The sequence below is a fragment of the Triticum dicoccoides genome, chromosome 7B, assembly GCF_002162155.2.
Source record: "Triticum dicoccoides isolate Atlit2015 ecotype Zavitan chromosome 7B, WEW_v2.0, whole genome shotgun sequence".
NCBI classification, from domain to species: Eukaryota; Viridiplantae; Streptophyta; class Magnoliopsida; order Poales; family Poaceae; genus Triticum; species Triticum dicoccoides.
This window is the reverse complement of record NC_041393.1, coordinates 190,966,482-190,982,755: the sequence shown is the minus strand read 5'-3', so window position 1 is coordinate 190,982,755 and position 16,274 is coordinate 190,966,482.

The following is a 16,274-nucleotide window of genomic DNA, read 5'->3' as shown; positions in this document are numbered from 1 at the left end:
CCCCTCCCCTCCCCTCCCCTCCCGATTTGCTGGTCGTTGCCGGATTCGCCGCTGGATCTCGCCGTCGGCGCCGTTGAAAGGTGCGCAGGAGGCGGAGGCGCAGCAGGGGGAGGCACCCGCTGCTCGTCGTCGGCTGAGGTACGCTCGCTGCTCAACCGCTCGCTCCTTCTCCTCGCGGGCCGTACCGATCTCGCCGCGCGCCGTACAGATGGAGACCGCGGCCGTAATGCTCTTGCCGCGCCCCGTAGTGCTCCCGCGGCGGTCGTTGTAGGAGAGGCCTCGCCCGTTGCGCTCTCGCCGCGCCCATAGCGGGGGAAGTGGTGCTCGTGCTGCTCCAGCCGCGCTCGTAGCCGCAGAGGCCGCGACCGCAACGCTCTCGCCGCGTCTGTAGCGTGGTAGGCCGCATCATCTAGACTTGCTCCCGCAGCGCTCTCGCCGTGTTGGGCCGCGCGCTGTTGTGCATAGGTCACGACCGCTGCGCTCTCGCCCTGTCTGCAGCCGGGGAGGCCGCGCCCGCTAGACTCGCTCCGCAGTGCCTGTACCGTTGCATTTTAGTTGGTACTTTAGTTTCACCATGGCAGTTGAATCCGTTCGATTTTTTTCATGCCCAGTTGCACAACTATTTGTTTGTAGTTGGCAACTACACTATAGTAGTTGCAGAGTGAATGTTTTCATTATGAGTTGCACAACGAGTATATTGTAGTTGGCAGTTGCACAAATAGGAGTTGCATAACGAGTTTCGTGCTTAAACTTGACATTTGTCCAGATACCCAATTCGCAGTTCCAGCTACATCAGTTGCACACATCACGTGCATCAGTTGCACACATCGGTTGCACACATCAGGTGCATCAGTTGCACACATCATCTGCCATAAACACATTTTTAGCAGTTATAGGTACAATAGTTGCACATATTCAGGTATCTATGTTCTGCAGGTTTTATACTTGGCATTGGACCAATTTTCTAGCTGGTAAATCTAGATTCAATAGTTGGACGGATCCGGCTTGCCTGCTCCCTCCTCATGGTCCCATCCATGCTCCCACATCATCCTATGGTTGTCTTTTTCCTTTTTTCCTTTCTAATCTAATCATATCCCCCCTGATTTTAAGGGGGTGGGACCGGTGTCAGTGTCAAAACCGGCGGATCTCGGGTAGGGGTTCCCGATCTGTGCGTCTTAGGCTGATGGTAACAGGAAGCAAGGGACACAATGTTTACCCAGGTTCGGGCCCTCTCGATGGAGGTAAAACCCTACTTCCTGCTTGATTAATATTGATGATATGAGTAGTACAAGAGTAGATCTACCACGAGATCATAGAGGCTAAACCCTAGAAGCTAGCCTATGATGATTATGATTGTGATCATGATCGGCCTTCTAAGGACCAACCTCTCCGGTTTATATAGACACCAGAGAGGGCTAGGGTTTACATGGAGTCGGTTATAAGGAAGGAAATATAATATCCGGATCGCCAAGCTTGTCTTCCACGCCAAGGAGAGTCCCATCCGGACACGGGACAGAGTCTTGAGTCTTGTATCTTCACACCCCAACAGTCCGGCCAAAGTATATAGTCCGGCTGTCCGGATACCCCCTAATCCAGGACTCCCTCAGTAGCCCCTGAACCAGGCTTCAATGACGATGAGTCCGGCGCGCAGTCTTGTCTTCGGCATTGCAAGGCGGGTTCCATCTCCGAATACTCCAAAGTAATTATCAAACACTTAGACCGTGTCCGGATCTGCGAGATGATCCTCACATACCATCGTAGGGAACATAGCATAAATCTGATCTGCTGGCAATCTTCGTACGTCGTGCCCTTGCATCGTGGCCCGGCCCCTACACGAACCGGTGTTTCTTGGCCCACCTCGACTCGCGTTGCGAGGCAGTTTTATTAGCACGCCCTACCAAAGCAGAGATCGTGTTCCTCTTATTACGGGATCTTCCATCAATACGGGCGTGCGCAACCCCACGACGACTGTTGGTATGACTCCATGTGTTTTTAGATAAGTCTCAAGCGGTCACGCTGAGGACTCTTGATATTCACCCCCTTTATAAAGGGGGCGAGGCCTATACCTCTTTTCCACCGCCCTTGCGCCCTTTCGCATCTCGAGTTCTAACACCCGAGACCCAAACTCAAACACCCTAGATCCTCCAATATGTCCGGACCCAACTCTCAGGGCCGATGGGTGGCCTCCTCGATCCAAGAGGAGGACATTGTGAGGCTTAGGGAGGTCGGATATCTGACCACCGACATCCAGCACAGGCTTCCTGCTCCAGGGCAGGTCATCCCTACAACCGAGCCCAATGAGAGCGTTGTGTTTGTTCCTCACTTCCTCCGCGGCTTGGGCCTCACTCTTGATCCCTTTGTGAGGGGGCTCATGTTCTATTACGGGTTAGATTTTCATGATCTAGCTCCGGACGCTATCCTCCATATCTCGTCGTTCATCATTGTGTGCGAGGCTTTTCTCCACGTCACTCCACACTTCGGCTTATGGCTCAAGACCTTTAATGTGAAGCCGAAGATGATCGAGGGGCGACATGTGGAGTGCGGAGGCGCCATAATAAGCAGGAACGCCGATGCCCCATGGCCAGAGGGTTCTTTCCCAGAAGTATCTGATGTATGGCAGCGGAGGTGGTTTTATGTCACGGCTCCCAGAGGCACAAAGTGGGTGGCCGCCCCCGAGTTCCGCTCGGGCCCTCCGTCATAATTGGCGTCATGGGCCGACGTGGGACGGAATTGGGGGCCCACTAGTGATGTACCAATACTGCAGAGCCGTATCCGGGAGCTTCTTGAGAAGGACATTAACCTTGTCAGCGTAATTCAAGTAATGCTAATCCGACGGATGTTGTCGTGCAAACGTCGGCCTCTCCGGATGTAGGAGTTCAATCCAGAGGGTCCGCGGACTATTAAGCACTTCTTCAGCCTGAAGCTCGAAGGGATGTGTAAATTATTCTTCGGACCACAAGTAAAGTGTCCGGACACCATCGAGGATGCAGGCCTAAGCTGCAATCGCCTAGATACCCAAGTAAGTAACCTCGAAACCGGACATTTCATTTATATTTGTGATACGTCTCCAACGTATCTATAATTTTTTATTGCTCCATGCTACTTTATCTACTGTTTTGGACTATATTGGGCTTTATTTTCCACTTTTATATTACTTTTGGGACTAACCTATTAACCGGAGGCCCAGCCCAGAATTGTTGTTTTTTGCCTTTTTCAGTATTTCAAAGAAACAGAATATCAAACGGAGTCCAAACGGAGTGAAACCTTCGGGATCGTGATTTTCCAACCGAACATGATCCAGGAGACTTGGACCCTACTCCAAGAAGTGTCCGAGGAGGTCACGAGGGTGGAGGGCGCACCCCCCTGGGCGTGCCCCCTACCTCGTGGGTCCCTCGGAGCTCCACTGACGTACTCCTTCCTCCTATACATACCTACGTATCCCCGAACGATCAGAACAGGAGCCAAAAACCTAATTCCACCGCCGCAACCTTCTGTATCCACGAGATCCCATCTTGGGGCCTGTTCCGGAGCTCCGCCGGAGGGGGCATCCACCACGGAGGGCTTCTACATCATCACCATAGCCCCTCCGATGAAGTGTGAGTAGTTTACTTCAGACCTTCGGGTCCATAGCTAGTAGCTAGATGGCTTCTTCTCTCTTTTTGGATCTCAATACAATGTTCTCCCCCTCTCTCGTGGAGATCTATTCGATGTAATCTTCTTTTTTGCGGTGTGTTTGTTGAGACCGATGAATTGTGGGTTTATGATCCAGTATTATCTATGGAAAATATTTGATTCTTCTCTGAATTCTTTTATGTATGATTGAGTTATCTTTGCAAGTCTCTTCGAATTATCCTTTTTTGGTTTGGCCAACTAGATTGGTAGTTCTTGCAATGGAAGAAGTGCTTAGCTTTGGGTTCAATCTTGCGGTGTCCTTACTCAGTGATAGAAAGACTTGCAAGGCACATATTGTATTGTTGCCATCGAGGATAACAAGATGGGGTTTTTATCATATTGCATGAATTTATCCCTCTACATCATGTCATCTTGCTTACGACGTTACTCTGTTTTTACTTAATACTCTAGATGCATGCTGGATAGCGGTCGATGAGTGGAGTAATAGTAGTAGATGCAGAATCGTTTCGATCTACTTGTTTTGGACGTGATGCCTATATACATGATCATCGCCTAGATATACTCATAACTATGCTCAATTCTGTCAATTGCTCAACAGTAATTTGTTCACCCACCGTAGAATACTTATGCTCTTGAGAGAAGCCACTAGTGAAACCTATGGCCCCCGGGTCTATTCTCATCATATCAATCTATATCACTTTATTTACTTGCTTTGTTTTTACTTTGCCTTTACTTTTTACTTTGCATCTATCTATCAAAAATACCAAAAATATTATCTCTATCAGATCTCACTCTCGTAAGTGACCGTGAAGGGATTGACAACCCCTAAGCGTTGGTTGCGAGTTGCTATCGTTTTGTGTAGGTATGAGGGACTTCTGCATGGTCTCCTACTGGATTGATACCTTGGTTCTCAAAAACTTAGGGAAATACTTACGCTACTTTACTGCATCATCCTCTCCTCTTCGGGGAAATCCAACGCAGTGCTCAAGAGGTAGCAAGAAGAATTTCTGGCGCCGTTGCCGGGGAGGCTCACGCAAGCAAGTCAACCATACCAAGTACCCATCGCAATCCCTATCTCTCGCATTACATTATTTGCCATTTGCCTCTCGTTTTCCTCTCCCCCACTTCACCCTTGCCGTTTTATTTGCCTTATCTTTACCAATCTCCTCCTCTCTTTCCCGTTTGCCTTTTTCCCATTGCCTTTCTGTTTGCTTGTGTGTTGGATTACTTGTTGCCATGGCACAAGATAATATCAAATTGTGTGATTTCTTGAATACAAATAATAATGATTTCCTTAGTACTCCGATTGCTCCTCTCAATAATGACGAGTCTTGTGAAATCAATACCGCTTTGTTGAATCTTGTTATGAAAGATCAATTCGGCGGCCTTCCTAGTGAAGATGCCGCTACTCATCTAAATAATTTTGTTGATTTGTGTGATATGCAAAAGAAGAAAGATACGGATAACAATATTGTCAAATTGAAGTTATTTCCGTTTTCACTTAGAGATCGTGCTAAAGTTTGGTTTTCATCTTTGCCTAAAAATGGTATTGATTCTTGGAACAAGTGCAAAGATGCTTTTATCTCTAAGTATTTTCCTCCCGCTAAGATTATCACTCTTAGGAACGACATCATGAATTTTAAACAACTTGATCATGAGCATGTTGCCCAATCTTGGGAAAGAATGAAATTAATGCTTCGCAATTGCCCTACTCATGGTTTAAATTTATGGATGATCATACAAAAAATTTATGCCGGATTGAATTTTGCTTCTAGAAATCTTTTAGATTCGGCTGCGGGAGGCACTTTTATGGAAATTACGTTAGGGGATGCTACCAAATTGCTTGATAATATTATGGCTAATTATTCTCAAGGGCACACCGAAAGATTTTCTAGTAAGAAAGTGCATGCTATAGAAGAAATCAATGTTTTGAGTGAAAAGATGGATGAACTTATGAAGATGTTTGCGCCTAAAAATACTCCTCTTGATCCCAATGATATGCCTTTATCTACCTTGCTTGAGAATAATAATGAATCTATGGATGTGAATTTTGTTGGTAGGAATAGTTTTGGAAACAACGCTTATAGAGGGAATTTTAATCCTAGGCCTTATCCTAGTAATCCTTCTAATAATTATGGAAATTCCTACAATAACTCTTATGGAAATTTTAATAAGATGCCCTCTGAATTTGAGAATAGTGTTAAAGAGTTTATGAATTCACAAAAGAATTTTAATGCTTTGCTTGAAGAGAAATTGCTTAAAGTTGATGATTTGGCTAGGAACATTGATAGAATTTCTCTTGAAATTGATTCTTTAAAGCTTAGATCTATTCCTCCTAAGCATGATATCAATGAGTCTCTCAAAGCCATGAGAATTTCCATTGATGAGTGCAAGGAAAGAACCGCTAGGATGCGTGCTTCCAAAGATGCCTTTATTAAAGCGTGTTCTTCCAATCCCTATGAAAATCAAGATGAAGATCTAAAAGTTATTGATATGTCCCCCATTAAATATTTGTTTTGCAATATGAATCTTGATGAATCTGAAGATTATCTTCCTTTACCTAGAAGGCATTTTAAGAATTCGGAGTTTCTAGATCTTGATGATGAAATTGATGAAAGTGGGATTGAAACTAATAAAAACCGTGATGTTGCTAAACCCACTATTTTGGATCTCAAGGAATTTAATTATGAAAATTGCTCTTTGATTGGTTGTATTTCCTTGTTGCAATCCGTGCTAGATTCTCCTCATGCTTATAGTCAAAATAAGGCCTTTACCGAACACATTGTTGATGCCTTGATGCAATCTTATGAAGAAAAACTTGAGTTGAAAGTTTCTATCCCTAGAAAACTCTATGATGAGTGGGAACCTACTATTAAAATTAAAATTAAATATTTTGAGTTTCATGCTCTGTGTGATTTGGGTGCTAGTGTCTCTACTATTCCCAAAACTTTATGTGATTTGCTAGATTTCCGTGATTTTGATGATTGCTCTCTAAACTTGCATCTTGCGGATTATACTATTAAAAAGCCTATGGGAAGAATTAATGATGTTCTTATTGTTGCAAATAGGAATTATGTGCCCGTAGATTTTATAGTTCTTGATATAGATTGCAATCCTTCATGTCCTATTATTCTTGGTAGACCTTTCCTTAGAACGATTGGTGCAATTATTGATATGAAGGAAGGGAATATTAGATTCCAATTTCCCTTAAAGAAGGGTATGGAACACTTCCCTAGAAAGAAAATAAAATTACCATATGAATCTATCATGAGACCCACTTATGGATTGCCTACCAAAGATGGCAATACCTAGATCTATCCTTGCTTTTATGCCTAGCTAGGGGCATTAAACGATAGCGCTTGTTGGGAGGCAACCCAATTTTATTTTGTGTTTTTTGTTTTTGCTTCTGTTTAGGAATAAATAATCCATCTACCTTATATTTAGATGTGGTTTTGTCTTTTAATTAGTGTTTGTGCCAAGTAGGACCTATAGGATAACCTACGATGATAGTTGATTTGATTCTGCTGAAAAAACAGAAACTTTGCACGCACGAATATAATTTTGTTAAATCACAGGAACGTGATTTTGTGTTGATTCTTTTTTATGCTGATCAATAAACAAATTTTAAAGGACTTCCTATTTTGGTAGAATTTTTAGAGTTCCAGAAGTTTGCGTTAGTTACAGATTGCTACAGACTGTTCTGTTTTTGACAGATTCTGTTTTTCGTGTGTTGTTTGCTTATTTTGATGAATCTATGGCTAGTAAAATAGTTTATAAACCATAGAGAAGTTGGAATACAGTAGGTTTGACACCAGTATAAATAAATAATGAGTTCATTACAGTACCTTGAAGTAGTCTTTTGTTTTTTTTCTCTAACGGAGCTCACGAGATTTCTGTTGAGTTTTGTGTTGTGAAGTTTTCAAGTTTTGGGTGAATTTTTTTGATGGATAATGGAACAAGGAGTGGCAAGAGCCTAAGCTTGGGGATGCCCATGGCACCCCCAAGATAATCCAAGGACACCAAAAAGTCAAAGCTTGGGGATGCCCCGGAAGGCATCCCCTCTTTCGTCCACTTCCATCGGTAATTTACTTGGAGCTATATTTTTATTCACCAACATGATATGTGTTTTGCTTGAAGCGTCTTGTATTATTTGTATCTTTGCTTGTTAGTCTACCACAATCATCCTTGCTGTACACATTTTTTGAAAGAGCCATACATGAATTAGAATTTTTTAGAATACTCTATGTGCTTCGCTTATATCTTTTGAGCTTGATAGTTTTGCTCATAGTGCTTCACTTATATCTTTTGAGCGTGATAATTTTTGCTCTAGTACTTCACTTAGATCTTTTAGAGCACGGTGGTGGATTTGTTTTAAAGAAACTATTTGATCTCTCATGCTTCACTTAGATTATTTTGGGAGTCTTTAATAGCATGGTAATTTGCTTAATGTTAATATACTTGGTGTTCAAGATATGTGAAACTTTCTTTTGAGTGAATTGAATACTAAGATAAGTTTGATGCTTGATAATTGTTTTGAGATATGGAGGTGAGAATATCAAAGTCGTGCTAGTTCGGTGATTATGAATTTGAGAAATACTTGTGTTGAAGTTTGCAAGTCCCGTAGCATGCATGTATGGTTAAAGTTGTGTAACAAATTTGAAACATGAAGTGTACCTGGCTTGTGCATCCTTATGAGTGGCGGTCGGGGACGAGCGATGGTTTTTTCCTACCAATCTATCCCCCTAGGAGCATGTGCGTAGTAGTTGAATTTTTGATGACTTCCAAATTTTTGCAATAAGTATATGAGTTCTTTTGACTAATGTTGAGTCCATGGATTATACGCACTCTCACCTTTCCACCTTTGCCAGCCTCTTCGGTACCGTGCATTGCCCTTTCTCACCTTGAGAGTTGGTGCAAACTTCGTCGGTGCATCCAAACCCCGTGATATGATACGCTCTATCACGCATAAACCTCCTTATATCTTCCTCAAAACAACCACCATACCTACCTATCATGGCATTTCCATAGCCATTCTGAGATATATTGCCATGCAACTTCCACCATCATCATCATGACATACATTACTTTTGTCATATTGCCATTGCATGATCTTGTAGTAGACATCGCATTTGTGGCAAAGCCACCATGCATTATTTTCCATACATGTCACTCTTGATTCATTGCACCATCCCGGTACACCGCCGGAGGCATTCATATAGAGTCATATCTTGTTCTAAGTTTCGAGTTGTAATCCTTGTGTTGTAATCAATAGAAGTGTGATGATCATCATTATTAGAGCATTGCCCAAATAAAAAAAGGCCAAAAAAAAGAAAGGCCCAAAAAAAGGAAAAAAATAAATAAATAAAAAGGGCAATGCTACTATCTCTTTTTCCACACTTGTGCTTCAAAATAGCACCTTGTTCTTCATGTAGTGAGTCTCATATATTGTTCTTCAAAGTAGCACCTTGTTCTTCATGTAGTGAGTCTCATAAGTTGTCTTTTTTATACTAGTGGGAATTTTTCATTATAGAACTTGGCTTGTATATTCCTACGATGGGCTTCCTCAAATGCCCTAGGTCTTCATGAGCAAGCAAGTTGGATGCACACCCACTAGTTTTCTTTTGTTGAGCATTCATAGCTCTAGTGCATCCGTTGCATGGCAATCCCTACTCCTCATGTTGACATCAATTGATGGGCATCTCCATAGCACATTGATTAAGCCTCATCAACGTGAGACTTTCTCCTTTTTTGTCTTCTCCACACAATCCCCATCATCATATTCTATTCCACCCATAGTGCTATATCCATGGCTCACGCTCATGTATTGCATGAAGGTTGAAAAAGTTTGAGATTATTTAAGTATGAAACAATTGCTTGGCTTGTCATCAGGGGTATACAAGTTGGGAACATCTTTGTGTGACGGAAATGAAGCATAGCCTAACTATATGATTTTGTAGGGATGAACTTTCTTTTGCCATGTTATTTTGAGAAGACATGATTGCTTTGATTAGTATGCTTGAAGTATTATTATTTTTGTGTCAATATGAACTTTTGTCTTGAATCTTTCGGATCTGGATATTCATATCACAATTAAGAAGATTTACATTGAAATTATGCCAAAGTATCACTCCACATCAAAAATTCTTTTTTATCATTTACCTACTCGATGACGAGCAGGAATTAAGCTTGGGGATGCCTGATACGTCTCCAACGTATCTATAATTTTTTATTGCTCCATGCTACTTTATCTACTGTTTTGGACTATATTGGGCTTTATTTTCCACTTTTATATTACTTTTGGGACTAACCTATTAACCGGAGGCCCAGCCCAGAATTGCTGTTTTTTTGCCTTTTTTAGTATTTCGAAGAAACAGAATATCAAACGGAGTCCAAACAGAATGAAACCTTTGGGATCGTGATTTTCCAACCGAACATGATCCAGGAGACTTGGACCCTACTCCAAGAAGTGTCCGAGGAGGTCACGAGGGTGGAGGGTGCGCCCCCTGGGCGCGCCCCCTACCTCGTGGGCCCCTCAGAGCTCCACCAACGTACTCCTTCCTCCTATATATACCTACGTATCCCCGAACGATCAGAACAAGATCCAAAAACCTAATTCCATCGCCGCAACCTTCTGTATCCACGAGATCCCATCTCGGGGCTTGTTCTGGAGCTCCGCCGGAGGGGGCATCCACCACGGAGGGCTTCTACATCATCACCATAGCCCCTCCGATGAAGTGTGAGTAGTTTACTTCAGACCTTCGGGTCCATAGCTAGTAGCTAGATGGCTTCTTCTCTCTTTTTGGATCTCAGTACAATGTTCTCCCCCTCTCTCGTGGAGATCTATTCGATGTTATCTTCTTTTTTGTGGTGTGTTTGTTGAGATCGATGAATTGTGGGTTTATGATCCAGTATTATCTATGGAAAATATTTGATTCTTCTCTGAATTCTTTTATGTATGATTGAGTTATCTTTGCAAGTCTCTTCGAATTATCCTTTTTTGGTTTGGCCAACTAGATTGGTAGTTCTTGCAATGGGAGAAGTGCTTAGCTTTGGGTTTAATCTTGTAGTGTCCTTACTCAGTGACAGAAAGACTTGCAAGGCACGTATTGTATTGTTGCCATCGAGGATAACAAGATGGGGTTTTTATCATATTGCATGAATTTATCCCTCTACATCATGTCATCTTGCTTACGGTGTTACTCTGTTTTTACTTAATACTCTAGATGCATGCTGGATAGCGGTCGATGAGTGGAGTAATAGTAGTAGATGCAGAATCGTTTCGATCTACTTGTTTTGGACGTGATGCCTATATACATGATCATCGCCTAGATATACTCATAACTATGCTCAATTCTGTCAATTGCTCAACAGTAATTTGTTCACCCATCGTAGAATACTTATGCTCTTGAGAGAAGCCACTAGTGAAACCTATGGCCCCCGGGTCTATTCTCATCATATCAATCTATATCACTTTATTACTTGCTTTGTTTTTACTTTGCCTTTACTTTTTACTTTTTATCTATCTATCAAAAATACCAAAAATATTATCTTTATCAGATCTAACTCTCGTAAGTGACCGTGAAGGGATTGACTAAGCGTTGGTTGCGAGTTGCTATCGTTTTGTGTAGGTACGAGGGACTTGTGCGTGGTCTCCTACTAGATTGATACCTTGGTTCTCAAAAACTGAGGGAAATACTTACGCTACTTTACTACATCATCATCTCCTCTTCGGGGAAATCCAATGCAGTGGTCAAGAGGTAGCAATTTGTCATAGTCATTATTCTGAAAACCCTCTATGGCCAGGAATGGCTCGGCAAAGCGGAGAGAATCAGGTGTCTGGCGCCACTTCCCGAAGGCTCGCCCAGTCCAACCATTGCCGAGATGCTTGGCCGGGTGCTCAGCAAAATGCCCTCAGGGAAAGACGAAGGGAAGAATAGAGAAACCGAGCTTCACACACTGCGCATCCAGACCGGGGGAATTGCTACCTCCCGTAATGAGGGTAGTCGGGACGGGGAGTCTAAAGCCTCCTCCCCGCGCGGGAAGAAGAGGGTCGCCTCTGAAGACTTGGAGATGAAGGTGCCCAAGTAGGGGGAAAAGCGTCACCAGGGGGCCCTGCCCCGAAGGGCGCCCTTACCGCGTCATGCCCGCCAACGGGCCAGCTCTCCACCAAGCTGTAAGCTACCTGTAAATTCGAAGGTACTACTTTTCTCCGAGTACACTAACCAGGATCCATTCTTTGCCGTCCAGCTAGCAGCTCTTCTCAACAGAGTTCGTCTTCGAGGGATCTTCCTCCGAAGATGATGGAGAGTGAGACCCCACCAGCTTCTCCGCCTCGTGAGGCAGGCGACACCGAGGTGTCATCATGGAGGAGTCCGGATCTGCCGAAGCCAGAAGCTAATCCTTTAGTCGCCCTGAGCCCGGAGCATTCGGCTCCCATGGGGGGCGATGAGAAGGGTCCGGCACAGTTCGGTATCTGGCCGGACATACTGACGGGCCTTCTAGAGCGAGCTGCGCTCTTGGAGGAGCACCACTCATTAATGAGCACGGTGCTCAAGAAGATTTCATCCGCCACAAGCGGTTTGAATGAAGCATTTACGAGCCTGCTCAGAGGCTTTGAGGTATGTTGTGAAAAATACACGATTTTTTGGCTGTGAGGCACGCGCTAGGTGTGCTCCATATGCATAGTAGCCCCTGAGACTCTGGTTGCCCGCCCTAGGTGGCAAACGGAGGATCGTATTTCATAAGTAATGATTGCGCTGTACATATGCGCAGGTATCTAAGGGTCCGGCAGCCGACCAGTCCATTGAAGTTGCCGAACTAAGGAGGCAGATTGGATCTATTGATGCCGATATCACGCTGGTGAACGAGAGGCTGAACGAGTCACAAGGTATGTGCTCTGCTTTCCTTATTATCTTGTATAGGAAAATATGAGGGGGGCATAATATTAATGCGACATGTTTGGATTGCAGACGGAGCTGCTGCTGTGGAAGCCCTGAGGGCAGAACTTGCCCAGGCCAAGGAACAAGCTCGAGCTAGCAATGCGACTGCCCTAAAGGCGGCCGAAGAGTTGAGAGCCGAACAAGCTGCTCATCGCCGAAGCGAGGAAAAGATAGCCGAAATGGCTGTGGAGTTGAAAAATACTGCCGACCGGTATGAGCTCCTTGAAAAGGAGAATCAGGTTAATTCGGCTGACATGAACAAGGCACTTAATGCCACCAAGGAGATGCGGACCGAAGTCAGGGGTGTGCGGGAGGAGCTTCGACAGGCCGCTAAAATCGCGGCTGGGGGCTCCTACTTACTACAAACGAAGTTTTTGGATCCGAGGTATGCTCCCCTGGATGGACGCTGGAGTCCTGCAGACACGTATGCGGACTTGGCGAAGAGTACAGCTGATGCAGCCAAGTTTTCCGAGGATCAAGGTGATAAAGAAGTGGAGAAGCTTTTCTGGTCGCAATTCAATGCTCCCGCGCGCCCGCTGCCGTTAAGTGAGAAGATGGCTACTGTGGCGGAGCTTCATAGGCCGTCCGGGCTTGCAATGCGGTCTGTAATAGACCATCTTTGGCCGAAGGGACCTAAGCCGGACAGTTACTTTGGTTTGGTGCAACAATTCCTTGGGGCTGTATCTCAAATCGACGCCATGAGAAGGTCGGCGTGCATAGAGGGTGCACAAATGGCTCTTGCCTGTGTTAAAGCTTATTGGACAGATATGGAGGCCACCATTGTAGCGACCTAGAATCCGGCGGGAGGCCAGGATCCAGCCGAGCACTACTTGGAGCAGGTAATAGAAGGTGCCCGCTTAATAGAGGCGCAGTGCTCGAAGAATGTCTTGTTCGAGTGACAAATCGAATCATTGTAAAAACAATGTTATTTTGATTACAAGGCTATATTTATACTTTTTGCCTGAAATTATTTTGTGTCTCCTGTGCGGCCGTTTTTATGTATATGTGTAATCCGAAAGTTAGCAGTCGTTGGCTTTAGCCCCCACGCATACAATGCGGGGGTGTTCGCGAAAAATATGCGTAATCACACTTGATCCAACGTCTTGGTCCATTAAGGAGGTGATCACACGTCGAACTAGGCAACCGGACTATATAGCTGTAACACTTTCGCTTAGCCATGGGAATTTAATGGTGGGGCTACTATGTAGCCCCTGGTACCTTCACGTACATCCAAATACGGGCGCGTGTGTACATGACTGGAAAACGGTCCTTCGTTAATGCGGAGGAATCCTAAAGATTCCGATAAGTCTTCGAGTGGTTGAACAGTCTCTCGCTGTATCATGACAGTCAGTTTTCGGCTTTCTCTACTGAGGTGCTCATCCGGAATAACCAGAGCACAATCGCAGTAGTTCTCCTTTGGCCGCCTTAGCCGATAAGAATGGAATGTAAGGCGGCAAACCCAGGAGCCGGGCAAACCCAACATTTGACCAAAGACATGATTCAGAGCTGATGCATATAAGGCCAAACTCGTGACGCCGAACACTCCCGAAGGTATTCGGAGTTTGTAACAGAAAATGGGCTGAAGAGCGCCCTTTCATTATAAACCATGTATTTCCAGGTACTTGCATCGGTCTGTCGTGGAAAAATGCCAATAACGGCAGTATCCTCTGTGGGTATAGTACCCATGGGATGTGTAAACAACAAGAGGCAATATAAAAGGTTTACACAGGGGCTTAATCTAAAGAGAAACCTTTCAGCGGGGCCCTGCTGCACGTCTGCGCCTTTGTCTCCGTTGTGCCGTTTCCTAGAAGGGTATCGCACGCCTTGTGTCTGTGAAAAATAAAAACTCGTGTAAAAGAGTACTACGTAAGCATGCGATGGATGGTAAAAGTGTAAGGCATTGGCCTATAAATAAGGTCAGGCCAACGGTGGGGTTTTATTAAATATTTATAGCCCCTGGTGTCCTCTATGGGATTACATATACGGTGCCCTGGCTCATTTTTATCCGGGCTGTCGGACTCGTCTAACCGTGTCCGTGGTCTTAATGACCAGTCATGCTTTTTGGTATCGGAGGCCGCTTAGAGTCCGGCCGCTAGAGCCATCGCGTATTCCTCCGCGCGTGAAGAGAGCTTTGTGTTTCCGTTAAGGTGATGACACCACATGGACCGGGCATATTGAGTGTAAGGTAGGCATAGTGTGGTACTGCGTTGAAGCGGGCGAAGGCCGCTCTTCCAAGCAATGCATGATAGCCGCTTTGGAAGGGTGCGATGGTGAAGAGTAGTTCTTCGCTTCTGGAGTTGCCCGGGGAGCCGAATGTTACCTCCAGTACGACGGAGCCCCTGCCGTAGGCTTCAACGCCTGGTATCACCCCTTCAAGGGTGGTGTTGCTTTGGCTAATTCTGGATGGGTCTATCCCCATCCTGCAGACAGTGTCCTGGTATATTAAATTGAGACTGCTGCCGCCATCCATGAGGATGTGGGTGAGATGGTATCCGTCGATTATTGGGTCAAGCACCAAGGCCTCTGATCCTCCGCGCCGAATACTAGTCAGGCAGTATGTGTGGTCGAAGGTGATCGGACAAGCCAACCAGTAGTTAGGTGTGGGTACGATGGGCTCTATAGCGTACGCGTCTCTGAGCGTGCGTTCGTGCCTTCTTGTGGATGTGTAAGTCGCGTGGATCATGTTTACTGTTTTAACCTCTGGTGGGAATTTTTTCTGTCCACCAGTGTTTGGCTAGCGAGGTTCATCCTCGTCTTCACTTGGTGTTTCCCTTCCCTTGTGTTCGGCATTTAATTTGTCGGCCTGCTTGAAGACCCAGCACTCTTTGTGCGTGTGGTTCACAGGTTTGTCGGGGGTGCCATGAATTTGGCACAGTCTGTCCAGGACTCTGTCAGACCGGACGGTCCCTCTTTACTGCCTTATTTCGGATGTGCTTGGGTCACTGGTGCATTTATGGGCCAACCAGCTATCTTCACCTGCGCAAAAGTGGGGTCATAATGCTTGTTAAGGCTGCCATTGTCCTTGGCTTTTCTTGGCCGAGGTGTCTGGCGAGCCACTCGTCACGGATGCTGTGTTTGAATGCCGCTAAGGCTTCGGCATCCGGACAATCGACAATTTGATTCTTCTTAGTGAGGAATCTATTCCAAAGCATGCGGGCGGACTCTCCGAGCTGTTGGATTATGTGACTTAAATCGTCTGCATCCGGAGGCCGGACATAAGTCCCTCGAAAATTGGCCCTGAAAGTGTCCTCGAGTTCCTCCCAACTCCCAATTGAATTTTCGGGGAGGCTTTTCAACCAGTGTCGAGCTGGTCCCTTCAACTTGAGGGGAAGGTATTTGATGGCGTGGAGGTCATCCCCACGAGCCATGTGAATATGCAGGATAAAATCCTTGATCTAGACCCCTGGGTTTGTCGTTCCATCATATGCCTCTATGTTCACAGGTTTAAAACCCTGTGGAAATTCATGGTCCAGTACTTCTTCGGTGAAGCACAGGGGGTGAGCATCCCCTCTGTATCTAGACGTGTTGTGGCATGCTGTTGGCTGTTGTTGTGTCCGGTGTTTATTCCGAACTGGTATTTGATTGGTATGGTCGTTTTGGTGACCATAGTCCCGCGCCGGGGTGTGTCCTTTAGATCCGTAGATGGACCTAGCCGCACCGGCTTTCTTATCCAGGTGCTCACGTAAATCGTGCGCGGCGTCG